This window comes from Heterocephalus glaber, unplaced genomic scaffold (assembly GCF_053883595.1).
Source record: "Heterocephalus glaber isolate CG9 unplaced genomic scaffold, H.glaber_assembly_v1.0 deba00000347, whole genome shotgun sequence".
Classification (NCBI taxonomy): domain Eukaryota; kingdom Metazoa; phylum Chordata; class Mammalia; order Rodentia; family Bathyergidae; genus Heterocephalus; species Heterocephalus glaber.
This window is the reverse complement of record NW_028258143.1, coordinates 41,890,606-41,918,048: the sequence shown is the minus strand read 5'-3', so window position 1 is coordinate 41,918,048 and position 27,443 is coordinate 41,890,606. Positions and strand designations below refer to the sequence as shown.

General features: G+C 34.1%; 1 protein-coding gene across 16 annotated transcripts in view; it reads right to left on the bottom strand.

Annotated features, from left to right (window-relative positions):
• Positions 1-27,443, bottom strand: part of Slc4a10 (solute carrier family 4 member 10) — a 308,057-nt gene that overhangs the window by 215,569 nt on the left and 65,045 nt on the right. The window contains exon 1 of one of the 16 annotated variants that reach the window (XM_087199441.1): positions 9,565-9,589. The exons of the other annotated variants lie outside the window; for them this stretch is intronic. The gene's annotated coding sequence lies outside the window, so the exon portion shown is untranslated. Of the gene's footprint in view, positions 1-9,564; positions 9,590-27,443 lie in introns of those variants that run through there. 16 annotated transcript variants of the gene reach the window in all.

Below are 27,443 nucleotides of genomic sequence, written 5' to 3'. Positions count from 1 at the left end.
TTATTATTATTTGCAGATGACATGATACTCTACATAAAAGACTCCTAGATTTAATAACCAAATTGGGTAGCACAGCAACATACAAAGTCAACACTCAAAAATCAATGGCATTTCTGTGCATAAATAACAAACTCACTGAGAGAGAAAATAGGGAAACAATACCTTCACAATAGCATCAAGAAAAATTAAATACTTAGGAATCAATTTTATGAAAGAAGTGAAAGATCTTTACATTGAAAGCTATCATACTCTGAAAAAGGAGACCAAAGAGGATATCAGAAAATAGAAAGATAACCCCCATTCTTGGATAGGCAGAACCAGTACAATGAAAATGGCCATATTTCCAAAACTGCTATACAGATTTCATGCAATTCCAATCAAAATATCAATAGCATACCTCACAGAACTAAAATTCAAATATAATCAGAGAAGACCAAGAATAACAAAAGAAATTCTGAGCAACAAAGGCAAGGCAGGGGGCATCACAATCTCCGTACGGGAAAAAAAAAAATCAGGGCCAAGGATCAACGGAACAGAATAGAAGATGCAGAAACAAGTCCAAGCACTCTCAGTTATCCTATCTTTGACAAAGGAGCCAAACAACTTCACTGGGAGAAAGATATCCTCTTTAATAAATAGTGCTGGAAAACTAGCTTTCCACATGCCAAAGATTGAACCTAGACACATATCTCTCACCAAAATCAAAATGAATCAACAATCTAAATATAAAAACAGAAATGGGGGCCTGGGATTTAGCTCAGTGGAGTCACACCTGCCTTGCAGGGGCAAGGTCCTGAGATCGATTTCCTGTATGGGAAGGGGGGTGTGGGGGGGAGAAAGAAAGAAAGAAAAACAGAAACACCTAATCTGCTGAAAGATTGAATAGTTGAAACTTGCTGGGTGTGATGGTACCCACCTGTAATCCCAGCACTTGGGAGGATGAGGCAGGAATATCCCCATGAGTTCAAGGCCAGCTCTGGCTACATAGTGACTTCAAGATCAGCCTGAACTACACAGTGAAACTCTGTCTCAAAAACTACAAAAAAGAAAATAAATAAAATGTACCAATAAAAGGACTTAAGAATTTATAAAAAGAAAATAAAAATAAAACAATATGTGAAATTCTTGAAGACAAAGGTATAGAAAAAGACTTTATGAACAAAACCCCAATAGCACAGTAAATACTACAAGGAATCAACTGGGATCCTACCAAATTAAAAAAGCTTTTGCACAGCAGAAGAAATCACCAACAGATTAAAGAGACAATAGACAGAATGGGAAAAAAATTTTACCCGCTACTCCTCAGACAAAGGACTAGTATCTAGAATATATAAAGAACTAAAAAAATCAGACCACCCTAATTTAAAGACGCAATACAAAAATGGACATCTAAAATGAATAGACACTTCTCAAATGAAGGAACTACAAACAGCAAATAAATATATGAAAAAATGTTCAAAAGCACTGGTCATTCGAGAAATGCAAATTAAAACAGTACTGAGGTTCCACTGCACTACAGAAAGAATGGCTGTCATCAAGAAATCAACCAACAATAAATGCTGGTGAGGCTGTGGTAGAAAAGAAACCCTTCTCCTTTGTTAGTGGGAGTGTCAACTGATATACAACCACTATGGAAATCAGTATGGAGATTTCACATAAAACTAGACTTTCCATTTGATCCAGCTATTTCTCTTCTAAGTATCTTCCCGCAAGAGTTAAAAACATTATACCACAGTATATACACACCTATGTTTCTAGCATCACAATTTATAATAGCTAAATCTTGGAAACATCCCATATTCCCATCAACACATAAATATTATTACTCTGCTATTAAGAAGGACAAACTTGAGACATTTTTAGGTAAATAGATGCACCAATTTTAAATGAAATAAATCAGACACACATACATAAATATCACAGTTTCTCTTGTGTAAGAAACCCAAAGGGTAAATAAAGAGCAAAATGGAGGATAGATATTAGGAAGTAGGAAGAACACTTTCAAATGAGAAGGAGAATAAGGGAGGGGGTGGAGAAAGGGAAGGAAGGATATAGGGATTTTAAAAAAAGAATACAAGGGGGAATCCTTCACACTAAATCAGGAACAAGATTAGGATATCCACTATCACCACTCTGGTTCAATATAGTTCTGGAAACATTAGCCATGGCAATTAGATAAGAGAAAGAAATAAAAGGAATAAAGATAGGAAATGAAGAAGTCAAATTGTCATTATTTGCAGATAACATGATACTCTATATACAAGACCCCAAGAACTCCAAAAGTCTTCTAGACTTAATAACCAAATTCAGTCAAGTAGCTGGTTACAAGGTCAACACACAAAAATCAATAGCTTTCCTCTACACAAATGACAGACTCACTGAGAGAGAAATAGGGCAAATAATTCCTTCCACAATAGCATCCAAAAAACTGAAATACCTAGGAATCAACCTAACAAAAGAAATCAAAGACCTCTTCTCTGAAAACTATGGCACTCTGAAAAGAGAGATTGAAGATGATATCAGAAAATGGACAGACATCCCCTGCTCCTGGGTAGGAAGGATTAATATAGTGAAAATGGCCATACTTCCAAAACTTCTATATAGATTTAATGCAATTCCAATTGAGATCCCACCAGCATACTTCATGGACCTTGAGAAAACAATCCAAAAATTCATTCAGAACAAGAAGAGACCCAGAATAGCAAAAGCAATTCTAGGTAACAGAGACATGGCAGGGGGTATCACAATCCCCCACCTGCAACTCTACTACGAAGCTACTGTGATAAAAACAGCATGGTACTGGCAAAGAAACAGACCTGAGGACCAGTGGAACAGATTAGAAGATGCAGAAACAACGCCAGACACACTCAGCCATCTCATCTTCAATAAAGGAGCCAATCACCCTCACTGGAGGAAAGATAGCCTCTTTAATAAATGGTGCTGGAAAAATTGGGCTTCAACTTGCCAAAGATTAAAACTAGATGTATATCTCTCACCATGCACTAAACTAAAATCAAAATGGATTAAAGATCTAAATATTAAAATAGAAACTCTGAACTAGTTGGAACAGAGGTTAGGTAGAACACTTGAAGATATCGGTGTAGGAGAAGATTTTATGAACAAAACCTCAGTTGCCCATGAACTAGCACAAACAATCAACAAATGAGATCTCTTCTTATTAAAAAGCTTCTGCACAGCAAGAGAAACCACCAGCAGTGTGAAGAGACAACCCACAATGTGGGAAACTATCTTCACCTGCTCTTCCTCAGACAAAGATCTACTATCTCAAATCTATAAAGAATTTAAAAAGATCAGATCTCCCAAATTTAAAGACCCAATCTGAAAATAGACATCTGAAATGAACAGACATTTCTCAGACAAAGAAGAAGAAATAGCAAATAAATACATGAAAAAATATTCAACATCACTGGTCATTCAAGAGATGCAAATGAAAACAACACTAAGATTCCACCTCACTCCAGAATGAATGGCTGCTATCATGAAATCAACAAATAACAAATGCTGGTGTGGCTGTGGGGAAAGAGGAACCCTGCTCCACTGCTGGTGGGAGTGTAGACTGGTGCAACCACTGTGGAAATCAGTATGGAGATACCTCAAAGAACTAGGACTGGAAGTCCCATTTGACCCTGCTATTCCACTGCTGGGGATCTTCCCCAAAGAATTAAAAGAATCATACCACAGTGATATATGTGTGCCCATGTTCATAGCAGCACATTTTGTGACAGCTAAAACTTGGAAACAGCCCAAATGCCCATCAACTGGAGACTGGATAAAGAAAATGTGGCTTTTTTTAATAAAATGGAGTACTACTCAGCCATAAAAAATGAGAAATTAGAGACATTTATAGCTAAGGGGATGCACATTGAGGCAATACTCTTAAGTGAAATAAATAGGACACACATGTGTAAATACCGAATAGTTTCTCTGGTGTGAGAAACTGAAAGTGTAAATAAGGACTAAAAGGTATAATAGGTAATGCGAAATAGAAAGAAAAGGGGCAAAGGGGAAGGAAGTGGGAGGGGTAGGGGAAAGGATAGAAGGGAATGGGATTAATATGAGAAAATGGAAAAATGGAAACAAAGTCTTTGTAAATAGGGAGGGATGGAGGGATTGAAGGGAGAGCAGGGGAATGGGGGAAAAAGCAAGAACCAAGAGAGATTATGTAAAGTTGCAAATTTCCAATGATGAATGTAATTATATTGTATACCTAAAATGTACCAATAAAATTAATTTTAAAAAAAGAATACAAGGGGGAAAATGAAAATGAAGCTTTTGTAAATGGGAAGGGAAAGAAGAGAAAAGGGAATGGGGAGAAAAAGAATTAAGATATATGTGCAGGTACAAATTTCCTACGATGAATGTGATTATTATGTATGGCAGAAATGTATATATAAAATTAATAAAAATAATATAACATGCTTAGAAACTAGAAGTACTTCACAAATGCTGCTGCTACTGCTGCTGCTGTTGTAATTGCTACATGTCTTTCTCCCCCATCTCCATAGGTCTAAATCCTGTTTATTCATCAAACGTTAACAAAACACATCATCCCATAATTACATGCTTTTAGTCTTAACTCCCTCTCTCACAGCTCTGTCATCCACACTTTAACACCCTGACTTCCTTTAAACACGTGCACTTTCTTTCATTTTAATCTTATCACTCATTTTCAATTATTCATATCCTTAAGGCAAAATCTATATGTGACTCATTTTCATAAGCCCCCTAATATCCCTTTGTACAGTTCCCTGAACTTAATGTGTAAATGAAAATATATATTGAATCAGTAAAAGAGTGAAATGTCTTTTCAGACCACTAAAATACACCTTTCTATGCTGGAATGTTATTTGAAACCTGGGACTCATGGCAAATGGAAGGGAAGACTAAAAGATGATGTAAACAAAGGAAATATGTGTCAGGCAAATAATTTCTATCACCAAATACTCGTCCTACTGTATTCTTGTTCTCTTTAATGTTTATGATTGTAGAATGTAGGAATGAGCCTATTAAGAAGCTCTTGAATTTAATGAAAGAGTACTTCCTAAATATAATTATAAATAGTGCTATAATAATTTTAAGTAGACAGATCCCATAATACATATGGATTACCAATGTTGAATGAAGAAGACCTAAACATTCTAAACAATCCAATATCAACCAACAAAATTGAAAACGTAATTAAAAACTTACCAATTAAGAAAATCTCAGGTCCTGATGGCTTTACTGCTGAATTCTACAAGACATTTAGAGAGGAACTACTGCCACTACTGTTTAAATTCTTCAATGAAATTGAAAAGGAAGCAATACTCGCAAATTCATTCCTGGAAGCAAACATCACCTTGATCCCCAAAGCAGAGAAAGACCCAACCAGAAAAGAGAACTATAGGCCAATCTCACTAATGAACACAGATGCCAAAATCCTCAATAAGATATTTGCAAACAGAATGAAGAAGATCATCAACAAGCTCATATACCCTGACCAAGTGAGATTCATCCCAGGGATGCAGGGATGGTTCAACATATGCAAATCAATAAACCTAATGCACTATATTAATAGAGCCAAGGACAAAAACCATATGTTCATCTCAATAGATGCTGAAAAATCATTTGACAAAACCCAACACACATTCATGATAAAAGCGCTATTGAAAATTGGAATACACAGTCTCTGTCTCAACCTGATAAAAGCCATCTATGAAAAGCCAACAGCCAATGTCATGCTAAATGGTCAAAAACTGAAATCCTTCATGCTAAAATCAGGAACAAGACAAGGATGTCCACTATCACCACTACTGTTCAATATAGTATTGGAAATATTAGCCACAACAATTAGACAAAAGAAAGAAATAAAAGGAATAAAGATAGGAAAGGAAGAAGTTAAATTGTCATTATTTGCAGATTACATGATACTGTATATAGAAGACCCCAAGAACTCCACCAAAAGTCTACTAGACTTAATAACCAAATTCAGTAGAGTAGTTGGATACAAGGTCAACACACAAAAGTCAATAGCTTTCCTGTACATGAACAACAGACTCACTGAAAGAGGAACTGCAGAAATAACTCCCTTCACAATAGCATCACAAAAAAGTGAAATACTTACAAATCAACCTAAAGAAAGAAATCAAAGACCTCTACCCTGAAAACTATAGCACTCTGAAAAAAGAGATTGAAGAGGATATCAGAAAATGTAAAGACATCCCTTGCTCCTGGGTAGGAAGAACCAATATAGTGAAAATGGCCATATTTCCAAAACTATTGTATAGATTTAATGCCATCCCAATTTAAATTCCAAACGTATACTTCACAGACCTTGAGAAAACAATCCAAAAATTCATTTGGAAGAAGAAGAGGTTAAAATAGCAAAAGAAATTCTAGGCAAAAAAGACAAGATAGGGGGTATCATATTCCCCAAGCTGAAACTACTACAAAGCTACTGTGATAAAAACAGCATGGTACTGACAAAGAAACAGACCTGGGGACCAGTGGAACAGACTAGAAGATGCAGAAACAACTCCAGACACACTCAGCCACCTCATCTTCAATAAAGGAGCCAAACAACCTCACTGGAGGAAAGATAGCCTCTTTAATAAATGGTGCTGGAAAAATTGGGTTTCAACTTACCAAAGATTAGAACTGGGCCTATATCTCTCACAATGAACTAAACTAAAAATGAAATGGATTAAAGATCTAAATATTAAAACAGAAACACTAAACCAGCTGGAAGAGAGGTTAGGTAGAACTCTTGAAGGCAATGGAGTAGGAAAAGATTTCATGAACAAAACCTCAGTTGCACATGAACTAGCACAAAGAATCAACAACTGGGATCTCTTATTAAAAAAACTTCTACACAGCAAGAGAAACCACCAACAGTGTGAAGAGACAACCAACAATGTGGGAAAAAATTTTCACCAGCAGTCCCTCAGACAAAGGTCTACTTTCTAGAATATATAAAGAACTTAAAAAAAATCAGACCTTCAAAATTTAAAGACCCAATCCAAAAATGGGCATCTGAAATGAAAAGGCATTTCTCAAAGTAGAAATAGCAAATAAACATATGAAAAAATGTTCAACATCACTGGTCATTTGAGAGATGCAAATGAGAACAAGGCTGAGATTCCACCTCACCTGAGAAAGAATGGTTGCCATCATGAAATCAACCAATAACAAACACTGGTGGAGCTGTGTGGAAAGAGGAACCCTACTCCACTGCTGGTGAGAGTGTCAACTGGAACAACCACTGTGGAAATCAGTATGGAGATACCTCAAAGAACTGGGACTGGAAGTCCCATTTGACCCAGCTATTCCCCTTCTGGGATCTTCCCCAAAGAATTAAAAGAATCATACCACAGTGATATGTGGACCCATGTTCATACTAACACAGATTGTAATAGCTAAAACTTGGAAACAGCCTAAATACCCCTCAACTGGAGACTGGATAAAAAATGTGGAGGGTTTTTTTAATAAAATGGAGTACTACTCAGCCATAAAGAATGATAAATTAGAGACATTTATAGCTAAATGGGTGCACATTGAGGCAATACTCTTAAGTGAAATAAATAGGACAGATGTGTAAATACCAAATAGTTTCTCTGTGTGAGAAAAAGAAAGTGCAAATAAGGATCAAAAGGCATAATAGGTACTGTGAAATAGTAAGAAAATGTCCAAAGGGGAAGGGGAAGTGGTAGGGATTGGAGAAAGGAAAGAAAGGAATGGAATTAATATGAGAAAAAGAAAAAATGGAAACAAAGCCTTTCTAAATAAGGAGGGGTGGAGGGGTTGACTGGAGGGCAGAGAAATAGGAAAAAATAAGATCCAAGATATATTATGTAAAGGTACAAATTTCCAATGATGAATGTCATTATATTGTATACCTAAAATGTACCAATAAAATTAATTAAATTTTTTAAACAACTGTAACTCTTTAGGATGTATTCTTATAAAAGTAGTCTGAAAAATAAAAGAACAAAGATAAAAGAATAATGTTTATAGCAATAGTATTTTTTGTAACGGTAAATCTTGGAAAATTTTTAAATGTTAAACAAAAGTGGTGATAAATATGGAAGTAAAAGTCTTTGAGGAACCAAAAATAACAGTTGACATTACTGCTGTTTTTGGTGTAGCATTGGCCATTGATGATTTGAATCCAAAATCATACCTCTTTGAGGATGAAATGAAACTGGATAGAAGATATCAAGAAAATGAAAATCAAAAAGTTATAAACATCACTCTTCTCTCTTTCCTTCCAAAAAAAAGCCAGTATTATGTATATAAGAAGAAATTAAGTAGTATAAATGAAACATCACTATCAAGACTCAATTTGCAAATAAGCATCAAAATAAACTTCTATTACATTGTGCTAAAAATCAATTTCAGTCCATGATATAAGACAGAAAATTTGAGAAACCCAGAAATACAGGAAGGAAAGAAAATAATCTTTTCTCTATTCAATTAACCTTAGGATTTTCAATTTCTTTGTATTTTAAAGTGATAATATTTATTTAGTCTCCATTTCATTGAACCCCAGATATCTCACTGTTATTATTTTGAGGACAAAAAGTACTTAATATATCATATTCACATAGACAAATATTTTTGCTAAGCTACAATTTCACATTCAATCTTTATTATGTATAGATACATGGAGAATTAAATGGATTACTGAAATGTAGCCTAAGATCATAATGACTTTGACTACATGGCATAAAGATACAAAAATTATACACTGTTAACCTACTAAGATTTTTTAAATAATCCATCTCAGTATTGCGTCCATCCAGCAGTAACTTTAAGCCAAAATAATAATGACAGAAGACGATGTGTGAATAGCCCTTCCAAAGACAATTTCTTCAGCTTGTGTTCACTAGTGGTTACCTTTAAATTTGAAGGTGGGTTAAGGTTTACACTCTGCTCCAAAGTAATTAGTTGAAATATCAAATATACTAAATACATTTCCTTAAAGAACATAAATCAAAGAAGAATCTCTATTCTTACCATTAGCCTCCATGTTTCTGCACTAAAGTCTTGATCCTTACCAAAAGTTTTTTCTGCTATTTCTAATGTACATTTCTTTCTTTAATGAAATATGCACAGAAATAGAGAGGCTATACTCAATTGTTAAATGCTTTAATTTCTGAATTTCATTCAACAATTTTATGGTGTTCCTGTCTTACCACTACAGTCTCTGATGTTAAACAACTTAAGTAAGTTGGGGTTAGAGAAGAACTTGGGCATAAACACCAACATAAACAGGAACAGGAGAAGTTTCATAAGTGTTAAACAGCCTGATCTTTTGTGGAAATCTTCCATGATCAATTTCTATATTCAAATACTTTCTTCCTCTGACTCCATAACTTTATTTACACTAAACAGCCATTAAATCAAGTCAGATATAATAAATGATATGTCTTAAAAATCACGTGTTCTCAACACTACCTTGTTCTCTTAAAAATTTTAGAACTCTAGGAAGTTGTGTAATTTAGAGGCATCTATAGTATTAAAATCACAATGGATGTCAAGAAAAATAATACCATGCTAACCTACCTTCTTCTTCAGTTCTGAAAGAACTGCTCTTGAGTCTGTCCCCTGGAATAAAAGGGCTTATGACAATCATCCATGAAGCACTGCTTATTGTTTCAATTTAAACGTGAAAACAAATAACTTTCTATGTTGTTGTAAAACATTAAAAGAAGTATAATTTTGTTTGCTCACTAAGATATGGTAATTTATATTATACAGCTGCTGATGCTACTGACTTTGCTCTATTATATCACCATGAAGTTCATATGGTAATTAGAAAGTTGTTTCATTCAATCCCGGTACCAAAAGAAAAGAAAGAAAGTTGTTTCATGAGTATAGCATCAAGCTTACATGAGTTAGTTGGTTAGTTAGTTAGTTAGTCAATAACTGATTATAAAAGGTATTTCATCTCTACTTAAGCAGGTCATTAGAGGTGTCAGGTAGAGTACTCAGTTCCCTCACTGGTCTTGATGCATGCTATAATTATTTGCCCCAATAATTTTCCATGCTATCCTTGCAGCAGACTATTCTTCTTTCATATTGAACAGTTTTTAATCAATAACGTTAATTTTTTAAATGGTTTTAATAATCACTTTTAGGCTCTGGAGTCACAGAGTCACTTTAAAGTTTGATTCTTGTAAGAGACTCCTACCATCTACATGCAAATTCTTAGGGTGGAATATAAAATTCCATAACAGTGCAGATAAAGAATATTCTTTTCATAATGAAGTGAGTCAAATATGTTCAACATTCAAAATTTCAGGCCATAGGAAAGTGTACTGTAATATTTAATTATTACTGTATATTTTGAATAATCACATAATTTCAGATTACACACTGTAACTAAATAAATTTTTTTAAATCTCTCAAAATGATAATTTATGAAAAGGCAGAGGACTGTGTAACATTCTAGTATGTAAAACCACATGTTTACATGTCTCTCCATTGGAGTGCTTTTCCTTTTCTTTTTTTATCTCTTCTTTTCTTTTTTAAGATGAATTTAAATCTTATCTCTTAAATACTTCCTAACTAATCTTGAGCTAGGTAACTACTTCTTCCTCTAAGTTCTGTGTTACTAATCTCACTTGCTGACATTAATCCTATGCTACTTTACTGGCATCTTGCTCTTTATGTAGGTATGGATGTAGTTCTCTTTTCTCAATGTAAATCAAAGTTTATATTCATATCTTACTGCATCACATTTGATTATAGTAACTAAGGAAAAATTTAATACAGGTACGTATATATGTGTATATAATATCTGTATTCATATTAAAATCCAATTAATACCTATATACAATAGACATAATTTGGTCCTCACCTCTCAAATCTAGTTTAATAAAATTAAAGTCTGAAGAGAGCCTGCCCAGAGAGGAGCTGCACTGGCCACAGCCAGGGACCCACTTGGAGAAGAGCTGTACAGGCACACAAGCAATACCCACAGGCTCACCCCAATACAACTGATAGCTATGAGGAGACCCTAGCCAAAGCCTGTGCAGACAACAGAAACTGGGGTGCAAGCCCTGCAATCAAAGGCCCTCCCAGACAATAGCTACATAGGTGCCTCAGTGAGAGGCATGCCTAGATACCATCCCAAGTGTGCTCAGACCCAAGCCAGAAGCCCACCCAAACAACAGGTCAGCTCAGCAATCTAGAAGGCCACCACTCTGAACACAGGAATTGATGTACTGGTAAGCAGCAGAGTAAAGGCTGCTCCGTGGCTTGCTGAGTATTCAAGACCCTGGGTGAGCAAAAAGTCAGGTCAACAAACACTCAACAGGCTGCAACTGTTGAAATGAGAAGTCATGTAAAGAAGTCCCAAAACCAGACTTCCTGCTCACATAAGGGAACCCCAAAGGGCAAGGAGATAGAACAATCTGATACTCAACCACCTGGACTCCCTGAACTGGCAACAAAAGAGGATCTGGAAAAAGTGAAATCAGAAATAATTTCTCAGATAACAGCAGAGATTGTGCCCATATTCCAAGACATGACTAATAAATCTAGAGTGGGCACATATAAAAAAATAGAGGAGCTGAGGAACATGATGGAATCCCAACATAGGAAACAAATGGAATCCATAAAACAGATGCTAACAGATATCCAGGAGATTAAAAACTCCATTGAAAGTTTACACAGCAGAGTGAGCCAATGTGATGGCAGAATTTCAGATATAGAAGATAGGATTGCAATTAGTGACCAGGAAAAGAAAAATTTCTTTACAATTGTCAGGGACCATTAGAAATCAATCCATCAGCTGCTAGATGATGCAAAGAAGAATAACATCAGAGTGATCAGAGTCAAGGAAGAAACAGAAGAGAGTGCAGATGACATAAAAATCTGTTCACAGAAGTAATGGCAGAAAACTTCCCAAGCAGGAGAAAAGAACTTGATATACAGATAAGTGAGGCATATAGGACTCCAAATAGCCTTGATCAAAAACAATGTACACATAGGCATATAATTCTTAAGATTCCAGAAACTAAACAGAAGAACACAGTTCAATACAAGCAGTTAGAGAAAAGAAACAAATCACATTACAAAGGAAAGCCCGTCAGAATCACAGCAGACTTCTCAATGCAAACCCTCAAAGCAAAAAGAGCTTGGAGTGAAGTATTGAAAGCCCTTAAGAAAAACAGCCTCCAACCCAGATTGATGTACCCTGCAAAACTATCTTTCAAAATTGATGGAGAAATAAGATACATTCATGACAAAGAGCACCTTAGGAACTTCATGAGTACCAAACCAGCACTCCAAAAAATTTAAACAATATCCTAGGAAAAGAACTGAGGATCACAACACCAGGAAGCCCAGCAGAATGAATCCACTGGGCATGACAAGAAATTAAACACAAAGGGGCAGAATCCAACAAAAAGAAAAAGTCATGACAATGATAAGTCAATACATATCAATTATAACCATCAATGTTAATGGTCTCAATTCACCAATCAAAAGAAACAGAATGGTAGAATAGGTCAAGATGTAAGATCCAACAATATGCTGCATAAAAGAAACACACATAATTCAAGATGAAACTCATAGACTGAAAGTTAAAGGGTGGAAAACAATACTCCATGCAACAAAAACCTCCCCCCGCAAACAAAACAGGAGTAGGTATCCTCTTTGCAGATCAAGAGGATTTCAAACCAATGCCGATTAAAAGAGACAAAGAAGGACACTACATCCTTGTAAAGGGAACAATCCAACAGGAAGAGATGATAATCCTTAATATATATGCACCAAACACTAGTGTCCCTAACTATATAAAACAAATACTAATGGACATGAAAAATCATATACACACTAATACAGCAGTAGTGGGGGACCTCAATACCCCACTGTCAAAAATAGATAGATCAACTAGACAAAAAATAAACAATGAAATACTCAATCAAAACTCTTGAACAAATGAACTTAACACATGTTTACAGAGTGTTCCACCCCACCAAATCAGAATACACATACTTTTCAGCTGCACAGGGGTCGTTCTCCAAAACAGGCCAAATACTCACACGTAGAACATGTTTAAGTAAGTGCAAAGGAATTGAAATCAGACCATGGTGCAATGAAATTAAAGATCAATAGCAAAAGAAACAGCAAGAATTTCATAAACACATGGAAACTGCACAAAACACTTCTGAATAAGCAATGGGTCACAGAGGAAATTAAACAAAAAATTAGACAGTTCCTACAACTAAAGGACAATGCCAGTACAACATATTGAAATCTATAAGACACAATGAAAGCAGTCTTACGAGGGAAATTCATAGCAGTGAATACTCACATTAGGAAAACAGAGCAAGCTCAATTACACAACCAGATGTTGAAACTCAAGTTTCTAGAAAAACAACAGCAGGACAAACCCAAAGCCCATAGAAGGGAGGAAATTATAAAGATCAGGACAGAAATCAATGCAATGGAAACTAAGAGAACAATACAAAATATCAATGAAGCCAAGAGTTGGTTCTTCAAAAGAATAAACAAAACTGACAACCTTAGCCAACCTTAACCAAAAAAGGAAAGAAAAGGCCCAAATCCATGTAATTAGGAATGAAAAGTATGAAATTACAATGGACCCAGCAGAAATCCAGAGGATCATCAGTGCCTACTTTTAGAACCTATATGCCAATAAGATGGAAAACACAGAAGAAATGGACAGGTTCCTAGATACGTGTGAATTACCAAAGTTGAACAAAGATTCCTAAAAATTCTAAATGACTCAATATCAATAATGAAATTGAAAATGTAATTAAAAACTTATCAACTAAGAAAAGCCTGGGTCATAATGGCTTCACTGCTGAATTCTACAAGACATTTAGAGAGGAACTACTGCCACTACTGTTTAAATTCTTCAATGAAATTGAAAGGGAAGCAATACTCCCAAATTCATTCATGGAAGCAAACATCATCTTGATCCCCAAAGCAGAGAAAGACCTAATCAAAAAATAGAACTACAGGCCAATCTCACTAATGAACATAGATGCAAAAACTCTTAATAATATTCTGGCAAATAGAATGCAGAAGATCATCAAAAATATTATATACCCTGACCAAGTGAGATTCATTCCAAGGATAGGTACTGGGATGGTTAAACATATGTAAATCAATAAATGTAATACACTATATTAATAGAACAAAGGACAAAAACCATATGATTATTTCAATAGATGCAGAAAAAGCATTTGACAAAATCCAACATGCCTTCATGATAAAAACCCTACAAAAAATTGGAATAGATGAACTCTACCTCAATCTGATAACAGCCATCTATGAAAAACCAACAGCCAATATCATACTAAATGGTCAAAAGCTGAAATCCTTCACACTAAAATCAGGAAAAGACATGTCCACTCTCACCACTCCTGTTCAATATAGTTTTGGAAACATTAGCCACAGCAATTAGACAAGAGAAGGAAAAGGAATAAAGGTAGGAAGCAAAGCAGTCAGATCATCATTATTTGCAGATGACATGATACTCTATATACAAGATCCCAAGAACTCCACCAAAAGTCTTCTAGACTTAATACCCAAATTCAGTACAGTAGCTGGATACAAGGTCAACACACAAAAATCAATAGCTTTTCTGTACACAAAAACAGACTCACTGAGAGAGAAATGGAGCAATCAATTCCTTTCACAATAGCATTCAAAAAATTGAAATACCTAGGAATCAACCTAAAGAAAGAAATCAAAGGCTTCTACTCTGAAAACTATAGCACTCTGAAAAAAGAGATTGAAGAGGATATCAGAAAATGGACAGACATCCCCTGCTCCTGGGTAGGAAGAATCAACATAGTGAAAATGGCCATACTTCCAAAACTGCTATATAGATTCAATGCAATCCCAACAACATACTTCACAGACATTGAGAAAACAATCCAAAAATTCATTTGGAACAAGAAGAGACCTAGAATAACAAAAGCAATACTAGGCAGTAAAGACAAGCTAAGGGGTATCCCAATCTCCAACCTGAAACTATACAACAAAGCTACTGTGATTTAAAAAGAAAACAGCATGGTACTGGCAAAGAAACAGACCTGAGGACCACTGAAACAGACTAGAAGATGCAGAAACAACTCCAGACACACTCAGCCACCTCATCTTCAACAAAGGAGCCAAACATCCTCATTGGAGGAAAGATAGCCTCTTTAATAAATGGTGCTGGAAAAATTGGGTTTCAACTTGCCAAAGATTAAAACTAGAACTGTATCTCTCACCATGCACTAAACTAAAATCAAAATGGATTAAAGATCTAAATATTGAAACAGAAACACTAAACTGGCTGGAAGAGAGGTTAGGAAGAACTCTTGAAGACATTGGTGTAGGAAAAGATTTCATGAACAAAACCTCAGTTGCCCGTGAGCTGGCACAAACAATCAACAAGTGGGATCTCTTCTTATTAAAAAGCTTCTACACAGCAAGAGAAACCACCAACAGTGTGAAGAGACAACCAACAATGTGGGAAAAAATTTTCACCAGCAGTCCCTCAGACAAAGGTCTACTAGTTAGAATATATAAAGAACTTTGAAAAATCAGACCTCTCAAATTTAGAGACCCAATCCAAAAATGGTCATCTGGAATGAAAAGGCATTTCTCAGACAAAGTAGAAATAGCAAATAAACATATGAAAAAATGTTCAACATCACTGGTCATTCGAGAGATGCAAATGAGAACAAGGCTGAGATTCCCCTTACCCCAGAAAGAATGGCTGCCATCATGAAATCAACCAATAACAAACACTGGTGGAGCTGTGTGGAAAGAGGAACCCTACTCCACTGCTGGTGAGAGTGTCAACTGGAACAACCACTGTGGAAATCAGTATGGAGATACCTCAAAGAACTGGGACTGGAAGTCCCATTTGACCCAGCTATTCCCCTTCTGGGATCTTCCCCAAAGAATTAAAAGAATCATACCACAGTGATATGTGGACCCATGTTCATACTAACACAGATTGTAATAGCTAAAACTTGGAAACAGCCTAAATACCCCTCAACTGGAGACTGGATAAAAAATGTGGAGGGTTTTTTTTTAATAAAATGGAGTACTACTCAGCCATAAAGAATGATAAATTAGAGACATTTATAGCTAAATGGGTGCACATTGAGGCAATACTCTTAAGTGAAATAAATAGGACAGACGTGTAAATACCAAACATTTTCTCTGTGTGAGAAAAAGAAAGTGCAAATAAGGATCAAAAGGCATAATAGGTACTGTGAAATAGTAAGAAAATGTCCAAAGGGGAAGGGGAAGTGGTAGGGATTGGAGAAAGGAAAGAAAGGAATGGAATTAATATGAGAAAAAGAAAAAATGGAAACAAAGTCTTTTTAAATAGGAAGAAGTGGAGGGGTGGAAGGGAGGGCAGGGGAATGGAGAAAAAGTAAGAATCAAGATGGATTATGTAAAGGTGCAAGTTTCCAATGATGAATGTCATTATATTGTATACCTTAAATGTACCAATATAATTAATAAAAAATTAAATTAAAATCTAAAATATAAGAGCTTTTAGTATGTAGATAGCACCTGCTATAGTATAAAGGACACTGAGTAAAAAAGGTTCTACAAGGGTTGATAAAAAATAGTGTACATTTAAATAAAAAATTATTACAGTAAAAGGCACATTGTTATTAATCCTCTTCTAAATATTCCCCTTCACTTTGAATATACATCACTTACAAAGTATTATCAAAAATACTGTACTGAATGGTGCTGTCAAGCACCATCCAACAAAAAGGCAGGCTCATAAAATGTTAATAGTGTGTCCTTGTTCACTATTCACCAGGTCTCACACTGTGAGACCTCGGGATCTTCCCTAAAGTCAAAGTGACTATGAATGGCAAATATTTTGAATCGAATCAAGACATCAAGGCACTCATGACAGTGCAACTAAAGACACTCATGAAAGAGAATTTTCAGAACTATTTCAGAAAGTGGCAAGAATGATAGGATAAATGTGTCTGAAGCAAAACGAAGTATTTTGAGGGTGGTTAATGTCAATGTGTTTTTTATTGTAATGATTTTTTAATTTAAACATTCAATTCATTTTGTGATCACACTTGATTTATGAATGGACTTTAGGACAGAATAAATAGATTGAACAAGTTCACACACTGAGTCGAGAAGACCCAGGAGAAATTTCAATAGTACCTGAAATTTTCAGCAATCACCTGCATTCCATAAAGGTCTTAAATTATTTTACTGGATTAATAAATTGTTACTTAGGTGGAACTTCTATATTCATTTTGAAGATTAGTATATGCTATGATTCACTATTTTCTTGGAGAACAAGAAAGTTTTAAAGAACTTGAGAGCCTGGAGTGCTCAGGAAAGAGCATGCCAAAAAAAAGATTTCAAATGAAAATGCACCAAAAGCAAAAATGAAAGGTCCACAGATGTATTTGCTTTATTTCACAACTTTGCCAAAGGTCTGCTGTACTTACTGGAAATTTGTCTCCCCTATAAATATGTTGATTTAACTAGCAGAAAATGTATAGGAAATTTATTACAACATCTAAAAACATCATCTTTTAAAATACTATGATTTCTAGATCTTAATTAGTAAAAAATCAATAATCTATGATAGAACAACCACTTCTGTTTTTATGATTTTCCCATTAATAAAAGCCCACCACTAAATTACATTAACAGAATTGTAAATATGTTTTTCTTTACTTATAAGTAGGAGACTGAAGAATCAAAAAAGTACCAAAACAGATACTTTAGTTGTTTCTCATCCAATACAAAATTATTTTCCTTAGTTTTAAAGGAATAGTTCTAAAACATTCATTCTTTGAGATACAGTTTGGATTATAAAACTGTTTTACCTAATAAATCTAGAGAACAAACAAGTAAAACTAATGTAATAGTTCAGGTCATAACTATGAAACTTTAGGGAATACCAATCTCATACTTTACAGAAGAGATGCACTTACAGATTTCAAATGCAGTTCAGTGAATGCACGTGTAAATATTTTTCACAATTATACCCAAAAAATAATGAAAATATTCTTTCTTTAAGGCTATAAAATTACATCATTATAAGAGATAGCAAGAGGTCCTTAAGTCAAATAATTCTGCCTCAGTAAAGATTAAGACTTAACTTTTCTAAAATTTTCTATCCTATTTTTACACAAAATAAAGAACAGTCTTTCCTAGGTAATACTATTTAGTGTTTACTTTAAAAATAAAATTTTAAAAAGTTTTCTAAGTACTTAACCACATTTCCTTTTATTCTAATCACTGAAATAAAAAATAATTACACTGTAATTGTGTATGTAGGAACAACAAAAAGAATTGCATTGACAAAAAGATAAATACTGCTTTCCATATATTTTAATCAGTAGAAATTGCTTAACAAGGGCCTACCCACATTTTCACTGGAAAATGTGTAGATTAGAGGAAAAAACCTGAAGCCGGAAAGGGCTACATTAAAGTGTTAAATTATTATAATTAATTTAATTAGAATAATTAAAATGAAAGAAACTCCCTGAATTGGCTCATATAATCATTCCATTTTATAAATTCAAGACAATGTTAATATTGTGTTTATTTTTCCTAATTCCTAAAAACCTTGTTTATTACAGAAAATATAGAGAACAGAGCACAAGAAAAACTCACTTGAAGTTTTAACATATTGAGAAAGCCACATATGTATGTCCCAACAATATTTAAATACATACATAGAATCATAATTTATTTTTGTAATCTTACTTCCTACTTAGCACATCACCATGAACAATTCTGTTATCTTCTTTAAACATCTTCTACAACCTAAAGCTAATGGCATGTCAATAGTTTGCTACTGGAAACAGAACTGCAATGTACATTTACATATAATTTTGCCAAGATTTCTGATTGTTTCCTTAGAACAAATTATTGGAAATAAAATTTATCAGACAGAAAAAGTTAATGTTGCCAACACATATTGTCAAACTGGCCTCTACAAAGGATGGAAATATTTAAATCATATCTGAAAGTAAATGGTAGTACTGCCCTTATCTTTGTCTCCTCAATACTGGTTATAATCAATATTTTATTCCTTAACAGATTGATATTTTAAAAATATATCTCAATTTTGTACTAATTTGTAATTTCTATTACTATTGAAGCCATTTGTAATTTTTGAGGGTTGCTTATTTTCTATGCCCATAAAGACATTAACAATATGCTTTGAAAATTTCCTCTCTGAATCTCAGTCGAAGGAATTTAATTTTATAAAATCAATTTGAATACTTCAAAATATCACTTGTTTAAGTATCACATATCATACAAATATTTTTCCAAATTTCTGATTTGATTTTTAATATCAGTACATTTTTTCCATTTAGTTTATTGGTACATTTTAGGTACACTGTACAGTTACATTCATCATTGGGATCTTGTACCTTTACATTATGTATCTTGGTTCTTATTTTTTTTTCCCCATTCCCCTGCCCTCCCTTCACCTCCTCCACCCTTCCCTATTTACAAAGACATTGTTTCCATGTTTTTATTTTTCTCATATTTTTTCTTTTCCCTTCTTTCCTTTCCCCTACCCCTCCCACTTCCCCAATCCTTTAGACATTTTCTTCCTATTTCACAATATCAATTATACATTTTGATTCTTATTTACAATTTTAATTTTTCACACCAGAGAAACTATTCAGTATTTACATGTGTGTGTCCTATTTATTTCACTTAAGAGTATAGCCTCAATGTGCATCCACTTAGTTACAAATGTCTCCAGTTTCTCATTCTTTATGGCTGAGTAGTACTCCATTTTATAAAAAAAAAAACAAAAAAAAACCACATCTTCTTTATCCAGTATCCAGTTGATGGGAAATTTAGCTCAGTGGTTCTGCTGCCTGCCTCTCATTTGATTTTTAATTTTATTTATTGGTTTTCAATCACTGTCCTCTTGAACCACAGCCAACTCAGCTTCAGGTTAATTCTCTCTTCTCTAGTTTTCCTTTCCTCATCTCCCTGTTGGGGACTAATGTCTTTGGCTCCAGGCACTTGAATTTTGTCATTTCTCATCACCATTCTGTTACCTCCTTGAAGGCAGGAACTATGCCTTTTTTAATACTTTAAACTTTTCACTCTCCAATAGATGTCTGATATTTAATGAATGAAATAAAAGAGTATGTCTTTCCTCTAGCACAATTCCAGAGGATAACTTCTTAATAATACTGATATTCTTTTAAAAATACAATATTAAATGATTTTGTAACATTCTCAACATCTTTGGTCAACATCTCAAGGTCAACATCTTTGACCTTGAGTCATTTGATGTATATTATCTCTTTTGTGCAAAAAATTTGGAAGTTCTTTAAATCTGGTTTCCTCTTTTAAGAGAAAAATTAACCTTAACTATGTGATTCTCTTCTCATTTTAACCTTTCCAATTACAACTTTGTATCTTAGTAACAAGTACGTTCTTGATAAATTCTGTGTAGATGTATTTGGAATTAAATCAAATAATCCTCTATGATAGCTATGAGGACATGAAAAGAAAAGAGAAAATTCATCTTTGTGTAGTTGTTAAAGCACAATTAAGTCTAAGTGCTTAAGATCAAATACCAAATACTTTACCACTCATCAGCTGCCAAGACTAAAATTATTTAGTCTTAATAAATCTTGATTTCTTCATCTCTAAAATGAGATTAATAATGGCACATAACCCCAAATAATAATGGGGATTATATAAGATGACAAATGTGACACACTTAGCCCAGAGTCTGGAACATAGTCAATAAAAGGTAGCTACTATTCATTATTAACTAAATTACCCAGTATTGCTTAGAAGAATCATTAATCATAACAGAATAAATAAATCTAGCTAGTATTCATCCTCACACCAGAAAAAATGAGTTTCCCAGATAATAATTAGCTCAACAGTAAATCAATGCCTATAATTAGCCTGCCTGGGCTTATGCCTCTCTACACAGTCCATAGGTAAACCTGTGGCTTTTTTTCTCTTCCCACATTTTAATATCCACATTATGTGACCCTCAAATCTGACCTCTTTTTGAATCAGCATCTCTGAAGGATGACTATTGTTTTGACTAGACCATCCTCTGCACCCTGAATGATTCTGTCATAACTTGTATTTTACGTTATGTGATTCCAAGCATTTAAACTAAATTTGTGAAAATTCATCAACTATTTTTTCATTGATGTAAGAATAAGAACATACAGAGATGTTTTTATTAACCCCTTGTGAGCCACGCACTTTTAATCTCTATAGTAAACTTGTAGAATGGATATTATTTCTATATTTTACAGTTAATGAAACTGAAATAAAAACAGATCAAGAATATTGCTCCAAGTCACACAGTTATTTAAGTGGTGAATTTTTTTCCTTTTTTTTTTTTTTTTTTTGCTTAAAATCCCTTTCTCCAAATAGATAAATCTTCTTTCAAGTTTTTGTTCTAGCTCTGCTCCAAACATGAGAAAAGCAAAGCCCTGCTTTCTTCTTATAGCTGGGAATACGTCTTTCAGTGCTATCTCCAGGGCACTTTTCCAGAAGTTTTTCTGAATAAGGAGAAATAGAAAACATAATATGGATAATTTCAATGGACTATAAGAAGGGGGAAGCAATGCAAAACCACAGTGATCATAGAGGGAAAAATGATCATATTAAACCAAAAGCTGGAACCAAAATGTCTATTGATAAATGAATGAATAAACAAAATGTGATATATCTATACAATGGAATATTATTCTTTAAAAGAATTCTGATTCATGACCAACAAAAAGATATATATTGGATGATTTAACTTTGTAAGAGGTAACTAGAGTAACTGAATTAATGGAGAAAAAAAATAAAATGGGAATTTCCAAGAGTTAGGGGAAAGGAGCGACTGGGGAGTTGTTGCTTAATAGGTTCAGAATTCAATATGAAATAATTTAAAAGTTTTGGAAAAGAATGGTGGCAACTATCACACAACAATGTGAATATACTTCATGTTATTGAACTATATACTTAAAAATATTTAAAATGATAAACTTAATAATGTGTATTTTCCCACAAGAATAAAATTGGGTATAATTTCCAGTTCTGATTATAATGATAGAATGTACTGAATTTTTTGATATTACCAATTTTATTTTGTTTTTATTTCTCCTGGATATTATTGAAGATTTACAGAATAACATTTTATAAAAATATTTAAAAGTTATAAATTAAGCATTTTTACTTTTAGCCTATCATAATACATATTCACTAGGACCATTATACTTCAAAGTGCCTAAAAGCATAAAATTTGGTTACAGACTTAAAAACTGGAGAAATCTCTAAAAACATTTCAAAAAATAACAAAATAAGACAGAATAAAGAATGACAGTTCCAACTTCATGGAATGCTAATAAAACCCTGTAGGCTTTTCTGCCTATTCTCCTTTACTTTTCTGCTATAATAAACACTATCTTCCACCACCCTGTTCTTTGAGACTCTCCCTTTGGCTGGTTCTCTATTCCCTACCTACCCTCTCTGTGAATCATTTTTAAAGGAAGGCTCAGCACTCAACCCTCTACACTTGTCTTTATATAAATTCACCTATTACACAAAAGTTTACTGAATTCCATGTACTTGGTCCTGTGCTAAGAGCTAGGAATATAGCACTAAACCAAATACAGTCCTTGTGTCAATGTTCTGGTGTGGAAAACAGATGTTTTCCTAAACAGGAAAATTTAAAATTCTTCCTCAAGCTGTGCTAATTTCAATTCTATTTGCCATGTGCCTTTTGTAGTAGTCTGCTGCATGGTGGCCCCTAATCAATTATGCACCCTGTATTCAAAACCCCAGCAGTGCTCTCTCTAGAATCTGAGCGAGGCCTGTGACTTATTTTTAAGCATTTTCTTAAAAGCAAAAAAAAAAAAAATCAAATTTTTGTGCAATAATACTATTCTTCACTAAAATATGGCAAAAATTAAGAAACATCAATTCAAAGTAGAAATAGGGGGCCAAGGATTTAGCTCAGTGGTTTCGCCACCTGCTGCACAAGTGCAAGGACCCGAGTTCGATCCCTGGTACCACAAAAAAAAAAAAAAAAAAAAGGAATAAATACAATTCTAAGAATCAACAACAAGAAATTTTAGAGGTCCATATCAGTATTATTCCACAATTTTTCTACCTGAATGAAGTCTGTAATTCTAGGAACAAAAACACAAGAGAAAGAGATACAGTGATTATATCAAAAGATTAAAAGATGAGAAAACTTCTTACAATGGTAAGGAACATATAAAAGGAGCTATAAATGCCCTGTAGATTGAGTAACGAGTCATATGTTCCCAGGAGATTTTTAACAGACTAAAGCAGGTCCTGAATACAGTAGTTTCTAAAATATGGGGGTTGTTTAAAGAACATAGGAAAGCAAGGAAAAAAGTTACTACTTTTGATCTAAGAAAATAATACTGTTCTTGAACACAGAAACTCAACATTACAAGATATACTATCATATAACTAATGGAAAGAATACTTAATTAAAATTGAGAAGACCTTAAACCAACTAGTTATGTCATACTAGATATATTCCTTAATGTTTTTGGCCTCGGAATCACATCTCTAATAAGAATAAAAACCATGTATTCCCTTCTGGCTTCAGGATTCTGTGAAGATCTGATTCTAAGTACATTAATGTCGTATGATGATTAAGTCTTTGACGGTGCAAGGCTGATGCAAATGGTGACTGAGGAATTATATGACTCATGAGCATGAATGTTGGCAGCAAACTGCAGGAAAAGGAAGACTGTGCATCTGTTATGTTTTCTGTGACAGTTATAAATGAATTGAGGTGAAGAGTAAATGATAATGAGGATTTAAAATAAGTGGCATTAATTTCAAATAAGATGAAGAAGAAAGAAAGCTGTAATTTGATATTCTTTAAGAAACACTGGGTAAGCTAATACTCCTGGCTTCTTATTGAACTGAGGAGAGTTGAAAAGATGAAACTATGCCCAGTGTATTGCTGAGTCATATTAATTTAACCTTAAATGTCACTTTTATCTATCTCTTCCTCTGTATCTGCACTGCATGAGCACTGTATAAATTCTCATCATCTCACCTCAGTTGTATTTCATTTCACTAGTTCTAATCTTTCCTCAAAAATCCATTCCATACACTGTTATAAAAATAACATTCCTTATCCATTTCACAATATATGTACATAGTATCAAAATATCACATTGCTCACCAAAATATGTTAGTTATTTCTAAATAAATCACAGATAAATAAATAAATCAACATTTCTTAAAACTTGCTTTTATCATATTACTCCCTGGTTCAAAAACCTTTTATGACTCCTTCCTTTCTATATATGGCTCTCAAGGACCTTGATAATCTGAGTTCACCCCAACTTTACAGCCTTTACTCCATAAATAATTCACTTCAGTCAGATACTTCCAACAAAGCAAGCCTTCCCATACAACTTCCCTTCAGCTCAGTTATCTCTCTTATTACTTATATACACAATATAATTCCCATCTCCATGCTCTTGATAAATGCTCTACCTCTTAGAAATATTTTATCCCATTTTGTTCATCTGTGCAAATCAAATACATATACCAACAGATAGCTACAATTCTGGCTCATTTACATATTTACTGTCTGTCTACTAAATATGAATGAATGACCACCCTTAGAAAAACACCAGCCATTAGAGAAAAATGAATAACCAACAATTATAACACTCTATGAGCAGAAGGCATTGAGTTCTGTGAGAGCAGAGAAAATCCATTTTAACCAGACATAAGGGAAGGACAAAAAAAAAAGATAGAAAGGCAAGTGGACACAAAGAATGATGTATGTTTGCATGGAAATGTCACAGTAAAACTCATTAATTTGTACAATTAATATGATTGGTGCTGCACATCTGTAATCCCAGTTATTCAAGAGGCTCAGACAGGAAGATCTCAAGTTTGAGGTCAGCCTGGGCAACGTAATGAGATTTTATCTCAACAAAACATGACAAAAAAAATTTTAAAAATACAGGTGGTCTTCCATGAAGAACTTTCATCTAACTCTTTAAAGCAAACAAATAGAAAAGGAAACACCATTTGCAAAGGCGTGAAATACCACAGTAGGTTCAGAAAAATGGAAGTAATTCAAGTGTATGGTAAGTTATATGTTTACTTGTGAAAGGGGGTAAGATATGAAACCAAAACTATAAGCTAGCACTGGAATATGTTTAAATCTTAGGTGATATGCTAAAGATTTTGTCCCCAAATACAATGAGAAACAACTGAAGATTTTAAGTAGGCAAGTGACTTCAAGTGCTGAGACCCAGCTTTTATGAAGAACATTCTGATACAAGAATGAATAATAAAGATTCAAAATGAAGACAAAGAGACTGCTCAGAAGGTCATTTTCATACCCTAGACTCATGCATACATGCATGCACGCTTGCACACACACATGCTGACCTGCAGCTGCAGTAGTAAAGGCAAAGAGATTCCAGAGATTCAGGAAGCAGAAACAAGCTGGGGATGTAGCTCAGCGGCAAAACATCTGCCTGGCAAGTGCAAGGCCCTGAGTTCAATTCCCATTACAAAAAAAAACAAAAAAACCCTCACTATTCAGAAAGCAGAAATGATAGCATAGTGACTGATTCAGTATGGGAAATTGAGTAAGAAGGGAGCACACTAAAGATTACCTGAGGAACACTGATATCAATTCCTTCTTATGCTACTGACATGATTCAGCACCTCTCTGACATCATATCATTTTGGATTACTCATTTTCTACACATTGTTTTTACCTCCCAAACAGATCATCTAATCATTAAGGCAAGAACTAAATTTTTGCTTTTTACTTCTTGTCTCCTTCCATCACTAAGTACATTATTCAGTACTTAGCAAATGTTAATAAATATTTACTAAAATTAAATGTTGTATGCTTCACCTAGCAAATATAATGTATTGTTTTAGGCCATGAGCCTGCACTAAGTATATCTGAGCACACTGAACACAATAAGCTTGAAATAAATGTCTCTTAAACTGAAAAACAAGGACAAGTCTAATTTCCACCTTGTGGATAAAATCCCTATGTCACTAAATACTCAACAAAATGAGTAAAACTTCAGAATAACAATACCAAGGGTTAGCAAGTAAGTAGGTGGAACAAATAGAACTTTCATATAATACTGATAAGAATGAAAACACTTTGGAAACCTGTTAAGGAACAGGTACTAAATTAAATCTATTCATATCCTATGACCCAACAGTTCTATTCTTAGTCATATATCCAAAAAAGAGGTCATATGTCTATGAAAAAGAGAAAGAAATATACAAGAATTTTCATATAAGTTTTAATCATAACGTCCAAAAACTGGAAATAATCTGGTGTCCATTAATATTAAAATGGCTAAGTAAATTCTGACATTTTCTTTTTTTGGAGGGTACCGTGGATCTAACTCAGGACCTCTCTCTTGCCAGGCAGGCACTGTGTCATTGAGCTAAATCCCTGGCCCGGTTCTGGCATTTTCATACATTGGAATCCTGCATAGAAAAGAAAATAAATTAGTGCTACATGCAAGAACATAGATGAATCCCACAGAGAGGATGATAAAGAAGTTAGATATTATGATTATAAATTGTATAATTTCAATGTATGTAAAGCTCTAGAATAAGTAAAACTAATCTATGATGATAGACATTAGAATAACAGTTACTATTGGTAAGAGAGAGAATTGACTGGGGAAAGTATACTTTGATGAGTGATAAATTCACAGGTGTATGCACAAGTGAGCATTCACTTATACACCTATGAGTATGTGTATGCACTGTATGTGTGTATAACACTATTTTGTACTTCACCTTTTCACAATTCTCCAAATTCATTATCTAAGTCATCATCCAGATTAGGACAGATTTGAGTCTTTAAAGAAAATAAGATGGGCCTAAAGAAAGTTAGGTTATGTGTACAAATATAAAATTAACATTTTTAAATGCACAGTGAAAAAGAAGCAAGAAAATGTGATAGGTGAAAATAATGGACAAAAAGGATTCCCATCTAAGACTTTGGAAACAGAAATCTCGAAAGTATGGAAGATGAGGAAAGGGAGGATCATGTGATTTCAGAAAACACCTCTGGCCTTCCCTGCATCCATAGCCTCTTCTACAAGTAATATTGTATAGCCATGGTAAGAACCAAAGATTCGAGCAACAAAAAATCCCATGTCTAATAATGAAACTGTCCATGTGTATTTCTGATTCTGCTATGATAATTTTTATGTAGTCACCTAGTTCTTTATAAATCAGTTTTATCATACATAAAATAAAAAATCATAGCACATATCACAGAGCTTATTATATACATATACATTTACCCAAAACCACCACACAACACAATCTTGGGGCACCACTTACAGAGGACTACAAACATTAATACAGGTCATAACAGCCTTGCATTTCCCAAAAATTATCTGAGT